The sequence below is a fragment of the Chrysemys picta genome, chromosome 7 (assembly GCF_011386835.1).
Source record: "Chrysemys picta bellii isolate R12L10 chromosome 7, ASM1138683v2, whole genome shotgun sequence".
NCBI classification, from domain to species: Eukaryota; Metazoa; Chordata; order Testudines; family Emydidae; genus Chrysemys; species Chrysemys picta.
In genome coordinates, this window is record NC_088797.1 from 65496522 (window position 1) to 65511646 (window position 15125).

Here is a 15125-nt window from a genome sequence, read left to right on the forward strand (position 1 = left end):
TGAACTTGATGCAGAAGTAGTACAAGTCAAGGAACTGAGAAGGAAGAGAAGCCTCAAAGCAAGTGGAAAGGGAGAGAGGTTCTAAGTGGTTACTGGAAGAAGGGAGTAGTTTAGATATGAGGAGACCAAAGAAGAAGAGGATATTGTATCTGAGGCAACACATAACCAGTAGCGATGGAGAGAAAAGGAAGAGTTTTGAAGAAGTTTTCAGTCCCAGTTCCTGTGCTCTCATCTAAATCAATTTAAATGAATATTTCAAGTAAGTTTCCATGAGATCATGTATCAAATGCTTTACTAAAGTCTAAATACAGTACATCTAGTGTATTCCCCTGGATCCACTCATTTTGCAATTCAGTCATAAAAGTGCCTGGCATGTTGTCCAGCATCTTCTTTATAAAACCACACTCTTCATTGCTCATACCTTTGTCTCCCTCTAGGTGCTTACAGATTTCCCCTCGCTTTATTTGTTAGACTTTACCAGACATTTCTTACTGGACTAACTGACAGGGTTCTTCTTTCTCTCATTTTTTCATTAAAAAAAAACATTCTTCTATTGAAGCAAGACAGCTACACAAATAGCATATCCATTTCTCTGTGATATTCATCTTGTGTTTAGAGAGAAATCTACGCCTCCTTCGCTTTCCTTTTTATTATTTTCTACACATTTATGACATTGGAAACAATACAACATAAAGAGAGATTCCACTGGCATTTTCTAACCATAATATGAGCTATCTCTCAAAGTCTTGGGTGGTTTATTTTTGTTTGTTGTTTCGAAGATTATGTTAGACTGGGTTCCCAGTTACATCTTCTAGGTAATGGATCCGATTTTTACATTATTATTTATTATTTGCACTGCAGTAGTGCTTAGGAGCTCCCATCGTGGATTATGACCCTGTTGTGCTAGGCGCTGTGCAAACACACAACAAAAGATGGGCCCTGCCCCAAGGAACTTTCAATCTAACCTTTGCTCCACCCGTATGGCACAAATTGAGCTGTTAAATGTGCAGTGATAACCTTTATGAAAAGCAGTTAGTTCACTTTAGCGAACAAATTGCCTCAACCGTTTCACATCCACAGGGGAAGGAACCTAACTCAGCATTCACAACTGATAATGTCATGTGTTGAGGGTCACTTCGTGTTTTAAATTAAAGCCCCTCCAAACTGGAGATTGTAATGAATATGTAGTGGCAGATCTGACACAGAGTGGCTAAAGGGCACCTGGATAGTGAATTAAACTGAAACAAAAATTCTAGCCAGTAAGGAAACGGTTTAGGTGGGATGGCTGTGCCCAGTTAGCACTGGGTCCTGTGGATACTAGGGCTTATCATGGTATTGGAAACCATTTGCAGGTAGTGTTATAGCCAAACAACTGAATGTAAAACAGCTTGTGTCCATGTACACCAGGACTGTAAACCATGGGCCTCATTGTAAAGGCCCTTGCTAGAGAGTATGGCACTTGCTGTCATGAGAAGACACACCGACTTCAAAGGGACTGCTCACCACAGTAAGCACTACTCCATCCAGGAGTAACACTTTTATGGGTTAGACCCAATGCAGGAGAATCAATGTGTGTGTCGTTCAGGGTCAGATAACAGGCTTGTTTAATAAAATCTCTGTCCCACTGGGCTACAACTGTGCTAGCTACAATACAGCTGGAAGATGGGTAAGTACAATTCTGCTAGGACCATGCTCATCGTCTGGTTTTGAATATAACTGTAACTAGCTCATTTTAAGCCATACCCGGGGCAAAGCCTTAAAAGCACTCAGTCATGCCATGTGGTTTATAACAAATATTGCAGATCATTGATTTATTCCGTAATGGCTCCCTGTCATGTAAATGAGAATGTGTGACAGTGTGTGTGGATATTCATGTCACATGCACAGGTCCTGAGTCATGAGATGAAAGACCAACTGCCTACAGTCATACTTATGGTGTGTACATGACACTGACGCTGCACAAACATACCCCTGCCCCTTCCATCCCCGAGTGAATTGTGTAATGGTAATATGAATGTTTTATCGAATAAGATCAGAGCTGCTGGGTGGATATAATCTTATAATTAAATAATTTCGTATTTTCACCAGCTTCTCAGGTTGTCTCAGTAATTTTTAACATCTTCAGTAATTCTCCATTGGAAAAAAAACCTCAATTCATGGTGCTTTCTATACATATGCTCTAATCTATACAGATCTAAACTAAAAAAACCCACACAGTCTGAAAACGCCACTAATGGTACATCAGCAACATAGGCTGCAGAGTAACCTCATTCTATTTTCCCACAGCCAAGAGAAGGCCTCAAGGCCAAAATGTCACCTCAGCTCTCCTTTGATCTCAACATATTTTATTAACCCATTTTACACCACAGAGAGGTTGCAAGGAAACATGTATGTTCTCGTTCACATAAAACACATGTGGTTCTTACATCTTGCACACAACTCTGTGGACAATTTTCATACAAAGAGTATTTTAGATATAATTTGTATATCTTCTGAGTTAAAAGTAAGAAGGGGGCAGATAGGCAGGCAGCATTTATTGTGCAATGTTTATGATTTATTATTCCTCCTCCTCCTCCATATTTTCTCTTCAACTTCATTTAAAGACATTTATGAGAATCTAGTGAAATATAATAATACCGTGTTCCTCTAATGGCACTTTTTTCATCCCATAATTGCAAAGTGTTTTACAGAGTTTAATTAAGCTTCACAACACACCTGTGAGCTGGGTGTACATTTGCTGCAACCATGCTCTTTTTTTACATACATAATCTGGAAATTGAGGCAGGAAGAAGTGGTTTATCCAAGGGTACGTGGCAGAGCCTGGAATAGAACCCAGAAGTCCTGATTAGACCTGTGTGAATCCGGCAGGTTTGCTTCTCATGGGTTTCACCAAAGGACCATACAGGTGAAGTCTGCAGGAGCTGCCAGGGACCCTTGTGGATTCATTAGTTTCTCCCCAACAAGCCGCCAGACCCCTTCCTTCCTTTAGCTTTCTTTATGAAGGCCTTTTTGGGCAGCTCACTCCCCAGTCCATAGTTCTGGAGCCTCTCCGGACCTCAGGCATTCTGGGTGTCTGCTCCTCCCTCCCTTAAGGTCTTCGGGGAAAACAAATGGATGCTTCCCATCCACAGATTCTTCACCAGCATGATGAACCCCATGGTATGGTTGCTACAGAAATCGGGACAGGGAGTCCCGGACTAGCCAGCTACGCCAGCAAACTAGGGGCTGTTTAGGTGTTTCTCAGTCCCATCTGAATGGCTGGCAGTGGAAGCTCTACTGCTGCACTGTGTGGGACGGGAGGGCTTGTGCATCCTGCTGTCTCCTATCAAGACCCTTTTATGGAGTAAATCAGCAACTGTTTGTACCTGGAAGTGGTTCCCTGGAGATGCTGCAGAGTAGGAACAAGAGGCTATACCTCACCACCTGGAGTCTAGAGAAAATGCAGCGGGGGCCACTCAGCCCCTAGACTGGAGCAAAAGAGGGGCAGGCTGTAGTTCCTGAACCTTCAGTGACCATGGGCTGAGAATTATATATACACTGAACCTCTCCCCTCCCCTGCCCCGAAAGTGAATGGATAGGAAGCTCCCGATGAATACTTCCCACATCTCTAGTCCTGACTCCCTGCCTCGTGTGCTGATCCGCAGAACAGACACTATTGTCTAGTGTGTATAACAGCCCTGGAGCTGGGTAAGATGTGCATTGGAATTAAAAGGAAGGGTTTGACTGACAACAAGAATGATAATGTGCCTGAGAGCTGAGAATGCCACTCACCTGGTGGTATCCACTATGGTGAATACAAGTTCCTGGGCCAAGAAAGGGTCTCTGTAAGCAGAATCCAATGTGTCAATATTATGGTTATGAGAGCTCATCATTGGGAAGCCAGTGGCATGAATTTGTTCCTGAGCACTAGTGTTCAAAAGTTGCTACTTCTCCTCTGGGAGCCAATGCAAAATGACATGCTGGGCTCAGCCCCCTTCCTAGTGAACAGCTATTTATACCTCCGAAACAATCACCACAGCTGGTATGCCTCGACCTTTGTGGTGCAGAATATCCATACCCCAGAGGCAGCCGATCTACTGTTCCCTCCATTGTAGAGACAGGGCTCAGGTGTAATAGGCACAGAAGGGGCTGATTTACTTCACATGCTTGGAACATGCAGCACCTGTAGTTTTTTGGCTCTCTGCCTCACAGACTGAGACACAACTTGTACTTCATGAATGCCACCATGGATTAAGCAATCACAATTGCTGACTGCACTACCATCTCTCCAGGTTATGCACATTCCTCCAGTACATTCATAGGCTGGTGGGAAGCTGGCCATTGCTTCTGCTGTACCTGTTCATTAGCTAAAGAGAGGGTTTCAGTTGCCAGAGCTGTCAGTCTGGCCTCTCATGAACACTGAATCTGCTTGAAAATAAAATGGCTCCCTTTTTCTGTTTGCAATCTGGCAGAGGCAAATGCTCCCTTGCTATCATATGCCCCTCATCATGCCCCAGTATGGCTGCAAACTCTCATACAGGCTCTGCATGTTTGTCTTTTTACCAAAGAAATATAATTAGACCACAAATGAGGCATGCAATCTGAATGCTGAACAGTTTCTGCATTTTGCTGTTGCCTTCTTCCTAGTGCCTCTCCTCGCTCCTTTGCATTGCCCTCTTCCAGCAGTGAAATCAACAGCTGTGGCCACATGCACAGGACATGTTCTGACAGCAGCTGGACACAGATGCCGGACTCTGAAATATGTGACTTCAGCAGTGTCATCTGGGTCTATGACTGGCTTCTCTGCTCATTGTACTGGAGGTTTCAGGGCTGCTTTTGGGCTTGTTTCTGGGTCTGATTCTCCTTTGAACAAAGGACCTGTGATGAGGATGTACCTGGCCTTCATGGCTCCCTGCTGGAGGCCACCCCAGTCCTACTACACTCTAGGAAAGGAGCAGCAAAGGTGGGTCCTCCAGGCCTGCCTAGAGAGGCTGCAGGGAAGCAACCAATCAGAGCCCAGCTCGCTCAGATAAAAGGAGCTGCAGGACCTTAGTAGGTCAGTTTCTGGCTCAGATTAGAGAGAGAGGAAGGATATATTGTTGGCCATAGGTGATTGAGTGGGTAGTTGGAGTACGGTTCTGGCTGCATTTGGTTAAGCTGGGAAAGAGAGGACCTGAGAACCTTAATGCTGAGCTAAGGGGTAAAGCTAAAGGGGCTAGGTGCAAAGAGGCCCAGCAGCAATTAAAGTGAGCAGTATGTGGGTGCTATTTATAGGGTCTTTGGCTTAGAACCCAGAGTAGTGGGTAGGCCAGGTTTCCCCACTGGTGAAGTGGTGTAAACTCCAAGAAAGGGACCAGGATTGTTGGGAAGCCTGAGGGAAAGATGAATTGAAAGAGTCCAAAGCTGGGGTTGAAGACCCTGATGAGGGCAGATTGACAGTTTCTGTTGGACTCTGCTGTGTGACTTGGCTGGAGGACTCTTTGCTACTCTGTGTGATGTGGCTGGAAGGCCAAGGCACTTGAAGACCTGCCAGGAGTGGGAGAAGGACTGCAATACCACATGCAGGAGCAGGAGGTGCTCAAGCGGTGGGTGCCCCTCACTACAATACTGCTCTGGCATTGTGAAAGGGCTTGAAACTGAGTGTAGCAATCAGGCCCCAGTGCAAGACTTTGCTTCAGTCTTTGAAATCCAGCTCTTTTGATGAACTTTAGATTCAAAATGAGTTGTCAGTTCTTTTTTAGACCTAGCTGGTTCTGTGTAAGCCAGTTTTACTGCCTTGCCCTTGGGCTCTGCTCACACTTAAGTATAAGAGCTATGTTTTATTATTTATTTAGTACATGAGCTGTTTGCACCAGAGAGAGAGGATGTATTTTGTCATTATAGAAGCAAAAAATCAATGTCTGTGAAATCAGGCAGCCAAAGACCTGATCATGCACCTTTTGAAGTCTTGTTATTGACTCTAATGGTGCAGCATCAGGGCCCAAATGCTTGAGCACTTACTCAGGGCCAGAAATTGCTCTCCGTTACATTGGTATAAAACTGGAATGATTCTGGTGTGGGTGCAGTAACTCCACAGTTACACCAACGTGTCTGAGCATAATGTACTTTCAGTCTTCATTCAGGTGATCTCCCTAAAAGGTGCATAGCCCCCCTGCAGCCTCCTCCTCGACCCCTCTTGGGCTTTGCCTCATTGACTTGAGTCTTGAGGATTGAATACAATTTTGGCTCTGAGGTCCAATTCTCCCATCGCAAGTCACTCCCATTGACCTCATTGCTCATGTTCTGCAGCAATCAGGAGAACCATGGCACAGGGAATTAGAAGAGCAGCAAGCTCCAGAAAGTGGACCTGATCCTTCTTGCCCACTGGCAGAAATCAGCAGGAACTCCACAGTCAGTAAAGCCAGCATCTGAGAACAGACTTAGGCCCTGAGTTTTCATGCAGAGTGATTCCCAGTCGTGTCTAAGTGTTTGTGTTTCCAAAGGATGAGCTGCACCTTTCATTTGTCCTTTGAAGATTATTTTTGCTCTTTTGAAAGGATTTTTTATATATATAAAAAAAAAAGAAACACAAGGTTACAGAATGGAAGCTGAGATTCTATCTGTTTTACTGAATGATTCTGGAATACAATATAACAGGGACAGTTGCACACTTAATCATCTCACTCTCACAAGTGGAAAGGCTGCTTGACGGGAGAGTGCAAAGATATGAATGTAGGAGCTGGGGCAAAGGGAAAAAACCTCAGGAACAAAATAAGTATAAAATGTATACAAATTTCTGCTAGGAGTATTTGTAGTGACAGATGGTTGGGCAGATAGGGCAAAAAATATATATTCTCTTCTCCTAGAGGGAAATAGGTGGAAGTCCATCAAATAAACTTTGTCCTGGCATATTTTATATTCACATGGAGGAAAAGGAAAAGATCTTTTTCGTTGTGGGTTTTTCCCTCTGCTGTTTTTTCCCCTTCTCCCAGGCCAGAAATAAGATCATAGCAGATAAGCCAGGCACAAAAAAAAAAGGAAAGGGGGATGGGAGGGGGAAGGAAAAAAGGTTATTCCGAGTATCAGAGAGGGGGCTAATTGTCAAGGTTATATCTCCAAAGATGATTGATGTGAGGCTGGGTTTTTCTGTCAGCCTGTCACAAAGCAGGAATGTTTAATGTTCTCATTATTGGTTACGCTGTTGTGTATATTTCTCTGTCAGCACTGCGGACCCATCTGAACTGCCAAGGCACTTCAAAGCCCTGCAGGTCATTTATCATCCTCCTGACGCTGTGAATGTTCAGCCTCAGCTGAGTGCCAGGGATTTGTTATGACTTGAGAGCCAGCTGACAGACAGGTCTGCTGCAAAAAGAATTCCTTTTTGTCACACTGCGAAAACATCAATGTTCCTATAATGGCCTACAACTGTCAAAGGGGACTGCCACCTGACAGTTGTGTGGTCTCACTAATTTGCAGCCCGGTGACTTGTTTCCTTGAGTTTAGATTCAGTTACGGTGTCACATACAAACAGGTCACCATCTGTTGTCCTGTGCCAGGGGCCACATGGTATGGGGTGGAAGAGAGCGGAGAGGAGGAGGCAAAGTATACGTGCTTGAAGGAGGTGGGGGAAGCAGTGAAGAAAATCAAAATGGCTATGCCAATTGAAGCCACATCTTTATTTTGCAGCCCATCTTTCTGGCTTAATGCTATGTGAATCTCTGAAAGTTGTGATGAAAATCGAGACAGGGAAAGAAAGGAACTTGCAAACAGCCAGAGCTAGTGAGAGAGAAAATATCAGGGCTTTGTTTTCTTTCCCAGGCCATGACATGATTAATCGTTTTCTTCTGATCTAATTTTGGAACATGAAAAACAGCACATTTGTCTTGAAGAAAAATGATGTGCCGTACTGCGCAGATGGAAATTTCGAGCAATGAAAAAGATTAAAGTGAAATTCCACTCCTTAGACCTAATCATGAGTTGTAGATTATTCTGTCGTTCTAACCAGATGGTAGGCTTGATTCCACAACCCCCTTCTTATATTAATGAATACTAGACTGTTATATTTGACTTAGGTAAGTGAAATGTCTATCAAGCCTAATGGACTGCCAGCCAGCGTAACACATGTTGTACCACTGAGGGTCCTTGCTGCATTTTTCATGTTTTATACTAATGTAGAACATTTTGTTTCCTACTGTTTTCCATCATTGTCACTGTTTGCTAAATATTTTCACATGTAGGGGGGGAAAGTGGAAGGGGGGAAAAAAGCTTGTGTCCAGAGCTAATTTCCTCACGTTGGTCGCAGCTATAATTCTACAAGTAAAACAGTCACCTGAAGCAATGCATACAAGAACTCAATAGTAACTTGATTAAGTTCCCAGTCAACAAGCCTGCACTAGGCTGTATGTTAACAAACCTAATTATAGGCAGCATGGTGATAGATTGTGCAGAGTGCATGTAGCACATCTGAGGTCATGTCTAGAAAACAAGTTTTGCCCCAGGGGACAGGGATGGGGTGTCATTTCTAAATAAAATAAAATTGGGTTCACTGATGTTTTCCATTGGGTTTCCTTCCACTTACTGACAAACATTTTTTTTCCTAGGAGTATCCTGAGCGATCCTCAGGAGAATATAAGAATGGAGGAGCAGAAATTAGAGCAAATGGGGAATTCTCTTTAACCTTGTCAATTGCACAGTCCTGTGACTTACGTAATTTCTACCAATTTAGGCTTTGCAGAGCTATGGGTGCTGATAATTGTATGCTAGGATGGAGGTGGCTGTTCATGTTCAGAACCCAATATTTATCACTTCAAGGGTTTCGCTGCACTGGATTAGCACTTTTCATATATAGTGATTTGGATGAGAGTAATGGAACCCTCTTATACAGAAAGTAAAGGGTAAAAATCTCTGGTTTCTCCTCTTCTCAAAGCAATAGTTAGGCCATTGTTACACCCAGCATTTGTATTTGTGTATACAAATGAGTCTGTCCTAGAGAATGCTACCAGTCAAAAGAAACTCTTGTATACAGAGCTAATTTTAGCCTTGGAAAGAGTCAACAGGATGCACAGACCAGGTCGCTCTTTACCCAGAGAAGGAAAGAGTAGAAATTTAAGCAAGGTGGCAAGAATGATCCAGATCTGGACTTAGTCAAATGTGATATTTACAGTAAAATTGTAAACCTCAGAGATCCAGCTATGCTGAACAAATCTTCCTGAGCAAGAAAAGCAAGGAACAGAAAGGAGACCTTTTTAATCAGGTAACTAAGGTTTTATGGCTAAAGAAGAAAACTGTTGGAGACTCGAAAGAATTGCAGGCTTATTCCACTGTTTCAGGATTTTTCTTTCACTTTTCTTGTCTAGTACTATTTCTTAAGGGCCAAATCCTGAAGTTACCTACGCATTCCTTATGCAGCAAAAGTGCCACTGAAGCTAATGCTGAGTAAGGAACTTAGAAATAAACTCCAAGCAAAACCCCAGCTAAGAATAATCTGCACTGTGGAGCATTCAGACGCAGAGCCAAGTCTGAACGTTGTGGCATTCGCCTGCTGGTTATGGGCCTATTTATATTGGGGGACAGCATGAATCTTTGCCCATAAGGAATGTCTTCCAAACTCAAAGCAAATCTTCTGGGTGGGTCAAAAAAGTTCTTCTTGTGACATTGCTCTCTGTAATTAATGTTGTTCTCACCCCATGTCTTTGCACTACTTGGATCTATCCATGAATAGAAGCTGAAGACTTTCACCACACTTCCGGTTTGGCTGGATGTAGGTGCTTTCTTTAATCTCCCCCAAGCTTATTCTCAAGAGATGATCACTATCGCTGGTGACCATTTCTTTGCAAAGTTTTGCATGAATACTTTTGCTAATTCATTTGAGGCAAGGCTCTGACTTGCCCTGTGCCCTCAATCAGGGATATAAGAGGGAGCAAGACACCTTTTTACTTGTCTGTGCAGGCTACCTCTTTTTCCGGTCAATAGAAAGGGGAGAACATGTGTTTGTGGGAAGTTGCTCTCTCTCTGTATGGGGCAAGCTGAACTGGTTCAGCATGGAGGGGGAAGTGATCTGTATGGTGTATTGGAAACTATCACTTTAAGGGTACGTCTATACCCAGCCGCTAGTTCGGCGGCTGGCAATCGAACTTTTGGGTTCGACTTATCGCGTCTTGTCTGGACGCGATAAGTCGAACCCGGAAGTGCTCGCCGTCGACTGCGGTACTCCAGCTTGGCGAGAGGAGTACCGTGGAGTCGACGGGGGAGCCTGCCTGCCGCGTGTGGACCGAGGTAAGTTCGAACTAAGGTACTTCGAACTTCAGCTACGTTATTCACGTAGCTGAAGTTGCGTACCTTAGTTCGATTTGGGGGTTTAGTGTAGACCAAGCCTAAGTGTCAGGGGTTTCCTGGCCCTGCTTGCAAGATAGGGGGCTCTGTAGGGAAGTGTGCAATCTGTCTCCTCTGCAATCAAGCTGCAGAGAGCCAGCCTAGAGCAAGATGGGTTGAGTTAGAGCCTGGCAGCCCAACCCAAACCTGATGGAACCCAACTACAAGGGTTGCGTTCAGATCAGGTCAGAAAACAGCTTGACCCGCTTGGGACAGGGAGATGCTGATCACAACCTCCTGCCTGTGGGGCCACGCCAGTGGTGTAGTGGTTTTAAAAAAGTGAGTAAACTAACCAAAACTAAACTCCATGTTCCCCAAATGAAAATTAGTAAATTCTAGCTCAGGCGTAGGCAAACTTTTTGCCCGAGGGCCACATTTTGCCTCTCGCTCCTCGATGCATGCAGCAGCAAGATGGCAGTAGTCAGTGGGAACAGAACACGCAGCCCCTGCTGCGCCAACCCCCCAGGGCAGGAGATGGCTGGAGACAGATCCTGAGCATGTGATGTGGGGAGCGGGAAGCCCCCACCAGGATGAGTCCCAAGGACAAGGCAGCAGCACTGAAACAATTTCAGGGGGAAGGGAGGGTTCAGGTCAGGACTGGTCTGAAAATGAGGTTCAGATTTAAAATGAGCCCTGATCAGCTCTCTAGATTGAGTTGCACCTCTCTACTTTAGGGATCCACTTGCTTTTGGGTTCCTGTGTGGGTTCCTTTTGGGTTCCTGTCTTCCTGTTTTGGGGTTCTTGTGTGTTTGAGGTGCTGAATTCTAAGAAATAAAGTAGTGTTACATTGAAACCTTCCAGAAAGATAAAAACACAATACTCTGACATGCAGCACATGAACGTAACAATCTGCTCCGGTAAGGGCCAATGGCAGATTGTTTCCCCATTGGAGCAAAGCGGCAGAGAGGGAGGGAGTTGTGACTCTAGGAGCTCCTTCCCGGAACAGCTCCTTACTGTGGCCACGTTTCAGTCTCACCCTTAGCATGTTTCCTGAGCCTCAGGACTCTGCTTTCCCCAATTACAAAGAACCAGAACTTCCGCAGCTGTTCATAGCTTGTGAAATTCAATCCTTGTTCTGAAGTTCATGATGTCACAATTTTTGCATGAAAGTAGCACAGGAAACAGACCTGGATCCTGCCCCCGTAACTTGAGGAGGAGTTTAGCTTTAAACAAAGACTTTGGGGCAGTGGAAAGTGAGGGTAACAAGTTTGAAACTGAGGGCAAAATTTCTTGTTGGTGGCGCTTTAAAGTGACAGTAGATAAGCCAGCTGGTTTCCCACTAGTACACCCAAAGTATTACGGCACACTGTGGCTATACGCAAACCCCAGTATTAACCTAGCTAAACTACTCATAGAAGCACCTGGTGCAGTAGCCTTACTGTCCTATGATCAGGTAACTGTTACCCATGTCAGCTGATGGGACCAGGAAATGAAGCTCAGCACTCCTGTTGTTCACAGCCATGAGTTGTGTTGGGGTGGGGACCAAGCTATATGGAGCAGCAGATCAGAAAGTAACCTCACTACAAGCAAACTGAATATAAAGGTAAGATGTAAGCCAGCTTCCATGTGGCCAAACCCCATATGAATTTTGTGATGGGGAAATGTTAGAGGATTAGAGTTTGGAGGCTTATCTGAATTATCCAAACCTTTAAAAAAAATCCCACTAGGCTACACATCTTTCTAACCTGCACAGTCCCCCTTCACCTCTGTCTGATAACTTCTTGCCAGGAAGGACCAGCAACCTCCAGAGTCTCTCATATATGGACCACTCACCCATCAGGTGTCTAAAGGGTGCTGCCCCTAAAATCTGGATTCCACCCTCCTCCCCCTGCCACACACCCACTGCAACAGTCAGCAACACACTGGGCCACTCTTGCTTGCCTTCCTACTGAGAAGATGCCTCTAGTAACTATCCTGACCACGGGCTCCACCCGCTAAGTACCAGAACCATGATATCACTCAAACCAAAGGGAGAAAGGAACATAGTGTTTCTGGGTCACCCTGACAGTGCAAAATTTTTACATGGAATTTTTCATTGGAGGGGGAGAAAAAGTCAGCGTTTGAAAAGATGTTTCCGTTTGGCACACACTTTCTCCAACTCCAGACACAAGCATGATTGTCAATTTTCCATACACCACTTTCTCTCTGTATCTTGCATCAATTTTCTTTCATAGGCACTCATGCAGCAGCTCTATTTGGTGTGATCTAGGGCGAGGTCCCCCATTTACCATACTAAGGTAGTGCCCTGGATGTTCACTCCTATTCTGTCATCACATGCCAGCTATGGATGTGCTTATTTCCTCCAGGTCCTTCCCTCTGGTTTCACTTCCCCCAGGAACTAACCGTTTGAAAAGCCAACAAATCCTAAAATCCTGAAAACACTTGAGAATCAAGCTGATCTTGGGCACCAAAAGCAAACAGTAGCCAGAAAGTTTTATTCTCCCGTATTGTCAAGAGAACAGATTCTTGAAAGAAGCGTGTTTCTGTGTACATGCGAATTCTCTCTCATCAGGGTGCCAGCTAACTTCTAAATATTGAAGGATTCTTTCAGAAGCCATTGTCTTCGTTTACACTTCAGCTGCCGCTTACATTAATTACCCTGTAATCTGCCCATAAGTGACTTTCTTCCCATTTTTAATGGGAGCTAAGTGGGTTAGGGAGTAGCTTAATCCTGGGGGTAGCAAAATTCCAAATGAAAATTATTCTGTTTTGCGAGGGTTTTTTCTACTTTAAATATTTGGCTTTAACTTTCTCATAAAACTAGACATTCTAAAAAACAAAAACAAAACAAAACAAAAACCACCCAGAGCATGGATACCCAGTATGGTGGGGAAAGGAAAAACTCCCACCGGCTTCAGCAGTCATACCTCTCAAGCTTTGCTCACCAGCTCTAACATAAGTGGGTTTGGGTGGGGTCATTGTGGGTTGAAGACTTCTGTGCCAAACTAGTGTTGGTAACTCAGTAAGTGTCAGTCTTTCTGCTGGGTAAGCATTTCAGCATGATATTGGATATGGGGGGTGCCCTTTTCACTGTGACGTAAAACGAGCAGCACTTTTCACTAGAGATGGGTTGTAAAACCCCAAAGCCCTTCTCAAATTTATCAGATTGATCCTCCTTTTGGGCCAAGATCGCACAGACTCTGCCTCGTGCCCAGGTACAGCAGGGGGCAGAAAGCACCTTGCTCCTTCTCACTTTTGATTCTGTACAGACCTAAGCATGACTTAGCCCTCTGGATTTAACCCTTTAGTTACAGCTGGGTATGGAATTCTTCACTTGGCCTAAGTGGTGCTGATACAAAATAGCTTCACCATTTGCCAGTGAAGGAGGCAGAGTGTTCGTTTTTGCAGTGTTGAGTTTAGAAAGCATTTAGGGATCCTTCCAGATGCGATGCTGCAATGTATAAGCCATAATTTCATCATTATTTTATTTGGGATATGTAGCAATAAGTTGGCATCTGATAAAAGGGAATCTCGTTTGTAAATGAAACAGCTGAGACTAGCCAGTAGCTGAACGCTTTCTATGAAGAAGCACATGTTCCCAGCAAAACTCTTTAAAGAAGTTACCAGAAGAGGATTTGAAGGAAAGAAAGCCACATGATTATTAGTGAACCACTGACATTAGTTGGAAATAACAGAATTCATTGTTACATTTTTTTGTTGTTCTGAAAGCACCTAGTAGCTATTTGATTTACATCAGTGATTAACTTCATCCCTATAGTTTCATCACAGAACAGTCCTCTTTTTGGACTTGAACAGTAGCCATTGGATCTGGAGTCGGGTGCGGAGGGTGAGGTACTTGCTTACTTCTCTCATGTGGCATGGGTATTAGCCTTTAGTTAACTCTGGCCCGTATCAGGGACTGGGGCCAGGAAATAAAGCTCAGGGTTGAGATTTTCAAAGCCAACTAAAGGATTTAAACACATTCATCTCAATGGCAGTTGTGTGGCTAAATGCCGTAGTCATCTTTGAAAATACTAACCCAGAACCATGCCTTTACTGTAGGGACAAAGGCCCAGCTCCTCAAAGGCATTTAGTCTCATGACTTCCCCCTAAGCTGGTGTTGAAGTTAGCAGCCTAAATACCTTTGGGAATCTAGGCCAAATTTCCTAAAGCTGATTTTAACAAAACAAAAACACGTAGCCTGGTAGCCATGATGAATTTCAGTAAAAAGTTGGGAGGACAGTTGATTAGATTTTCCCGTAGTTGGACTATTTTCATACAAAATGCTCTCCAGTTTTTTGAACACAGTTTCCCCAGAAGAAATACAGTGGGTCTAAAATTCACATAATGATAAATCCATGAGTCTAATACTTGGTATTTCAGATTTGCTTACTTCCTTAAGTTAATGTGACTTCAACATGTTTCCAGTTCTTTAAACCTGAACTGATAGTCACACTTTAAAAGGTGATGATTTGCAAATGATGATTTCCTGCCTACAGTGCACTATGTATGTACAGCTGAATGTCCATCAAGGTGCCACTAGATGCCATTACAGTGTAACAGGTATCATTCAAAATGCAGTCTGACAGCATTTCAGTCAGGGCACTTTTCAGCACCAGACATCAAATATGTACATCATATACCCAGAACATGTTCTTCTCATGAGAAGAACACTAAGTAGGTTAGACCTAGGGCCTTGTGAATAGAACTTATAGACTACACTCTGGAAGTCCTGAGTTCCAGAAATGATGCTCCTGGACTCTAACACTCCATTGACAGTGCAGATCTCAACCTTCAATGTAGTGTAGCCCCTCTGTGGTTCCCCTCTGTGCTCAGTCTAGATGATGAGTCTGGGA

The 15125-nt window shown here is 44.0% G+C and overlaps 1 long non-coding RNA gene across 1 annotated transcript in view; it reads left to right on the top strand.

Annotated features, from left to right (window-relative positions):
* The first annotated feature begins 8866 nt into the window (after positions 1 to 8866).
* LOC122174273 (uncharacterized) overlaps positions 8867 to 15125 on the top strand; it is a 113588-nt gene continuing 107329 nt past the window's right edge. The window contains exons 1-2 of the long non-coding RNA XR_006175881.2: positions 8867 to 9211; positions 11788 to 11872. This is a non-coding gene — a long non-coding RNA (uncharacterized LOC122174273). The remainder of the gene's footprint in view (positions 9212 to 11787; positions 11873 to 15125) is intronic.